The 2,432-nt window shown below is 39.8% G+C and overlaps 1 pseudogene; it reads right to left on the bottom strand.

The window, feature by feature from the left end:
* Nucleotides 1–254: 254 nt before the first annotated feature.
* LOC142837782 (large ribosomal subunit protein eL6 pseudogene) lies at nt 255–1,263 on the bottom strand (annotated as a pseudogene).
* Between the last annotated feature and the right edge of the window lie 1,169 nt (nt 1,264–2,432).

Below are 2,432 nucleotides of genomic sequence, written 5' to 3'. Positions count from 1 at the left end.
TTACCTGTAGCATGTGTGTATGTGTGTATGTGTGTGCACGCGCACATGTGCACATTCATGTGTGCATATTTGTGTGATGAGTGTGTGCTTTGAAAGGTTATACTAGTTTTGAGCAAAAGTTAATAAACCTAGTAAAATGGGTTTGTCTACATTGTATGGGAAATCAATCTGGCTGTGGGAGTCCCAGATTTGTTTTTGTTGTTGTTGTTGTTTTGTTTTAGCATATGAAGCTGTTTAATTAGGTTTTCAGCAATTTAGAAAACAAGTTGATGAGGATACATCCCATTTGTCAGAGAGAACCGAGACTGCAGGGAGCCCTGGGACTGGGGAGCTGCTTTGATCTCTGGCAAATTCTGTGAGTCCACAGTTTTCTGATCAGTTTTGTGCTGCTCTGTAATTTTGTGTTTCTCCTTCTCTGTGTTGAAGATCTCACCTTCCTGGTGCTTGGGCTTGCACGGCTGCTTCTTCTTGAACTTAATCATCAGTCAGGTGTTTGGGGATTTTAATTTTGCTGATATAAACTTTTGTAGAAATGGCAATGACAAACTTCTGGTGTGTTCTTCTCAGAGGAGCAAAACAGTATCAAAACAGTAAACCACTGCCCAGCTGCCTCAGAAAAACCACTTTCTTTCCCTTGTGGCATCCTGTGAGGTTCACTAGGATGGTCCTAGGAGTGATGCTGGCATGAAATCATCTCAAGTGCTGATGAAGGGCTTTTTGCCATGGCTCAGCAGCTACAGAGGCACATTTTTGGTAGGACATTTTTTGAAGCTTAACCACCCAGGTGTAGCCATTTTTTATCACCACCGACTGGTTTTTTTTTGTTGTTGTTGTTGTTGTTTGTTTGTTTTTTGAGACAGGGTTTCTCTGTGGTTTTTGGAGCCTGTCCTGGAACTAGCTCTTGTAGACCAGGCTGGTCTCAAACTCACAGAGATCTGCCTGCCTCTGCCTCCCGAGTGCCCACCGACTGGTTTTGTGACAGTAGCAAGGACCTTCTCCTTTTTCTTCTTCTTTTCAACCTTGGTATAGTTAGTTGAGTGTTTCCTTTTGTGCAAGGCCTTTCTGGAATACATAACAGATTGGTGAGTACCTGTCAATTCCTTTAACTAGTACAGGATTTCAGCTGCAATGAGGCTTACCCTTCTTGGGCTTTTTAGCCTTGGGGTCACTTTTTGCCTTATCAGTGGCAGGGATACCAGCGGCAGCCACATCACCAGCCATCTTGGCTGCAGGTTTCTTTGCTGTGGCTTTTTCACCCACCATCTTGAAAGATGGGAAAGAGTTTTGTTTCTCTAGCAATTGTTTTTCTGACTTCAGAGAGTAGATGTTCATAGAAGGGAGAGACTCTGCCTAGCTGTGTGGGTTGTAGAAACCTTGCTTTGATTCTGGGGTCAGTTCAGTAGTCACTTACTTTGCCTGACAGTTCCTGGAGCTTGCCATGGGGTGAGTATCACATTCAGATTTTTTTTTTTAACTTGACCAAACCTCTTGGCCTCTTTGCTTCATTTAACACTTACTTTGTTCCACTGATTTTCTCCTACTTGAATTTCACAGTATTTGATTTGTAGTCTTGGATGCCTCCCTGTTGCAATTTCTTTTGAGGACACCTCATCCTTTTGCTGCAAAGACAGTTCTAAAATGAAGGAAAGGAAGTAATGAGAGGGCACACTTTCTAACCACCAGCTTTCCCACGTACTTTCCAAAAAAGGCACTACAATGTATAGCCCCTCTCAGCATGACTGTACTATGACTCTAATCTGTACTTCTGTGTTATGAAGGCCAAGTATGTTCACACACATTAACAGACATTTTATATTTTCTTTAAAATAACTATTCATTTATACTTATAGATATTACCTTGGAGGGAAGCTGGGAAGATTGAGATTCTAACATTATTGAAAACGAAAATGTTCAGTGAAGGAGAACAGATGGATTAACTGGGAAAGACGCATCATGAATAAAATAGCTTTTCAACATACATTTCAAGGTAGAAGATCAACTTATGACATTTGTGACAGACTGAAATTACAGTCTTGCAGAATTTTACAAACAGCTGAAATATCCTACAGAATGAATATCAGCATTATGAATATATTTCTGTAACTTCTTGCTGAATAGATTATGAAAATTAACCTCATTTGATAATTTGCTTGAATTTAGAGTGCATTTTTCATTTCCATTTCTATTAAGAAATCACCTGTAAGTTAGCTGTTACACCAACTCACAGACCATCTGTGATGTTTGCAGCATCCTTAAACAAGTTTGACATGATTTTCTGTCTTCTATCATTCTGAGCAGTGCAAAGCAGTATCTCATTACAGGTGTAATTCACATCTTTTTGATTAGTCATTATTGAACATCTTTTCTTATTACTTCGGCTTGAAAAATTCTATCCACTCTTCAAAATTTTCTTATATTCAGGTGTTCCTTTC

The sequence above is a fragment of the Microtus pennsylvanicus genome, chromosome 1 (genome assembly GCF_037038515.1).
Source record: "Microtus pennsylvanicus isolate mMicPen1 chromosome 1, mMicPen1.hap1, whole genome shotgun sequence".
NCBI lineage: Eukaryota > Metazoa > Chordata > Mammalia > Rodentia > Cricetidae > Microtus > Microtus pennsylvanicus.
This window is presented reverse-complemented; position numbering and strand designations above follow the sequence as displayed.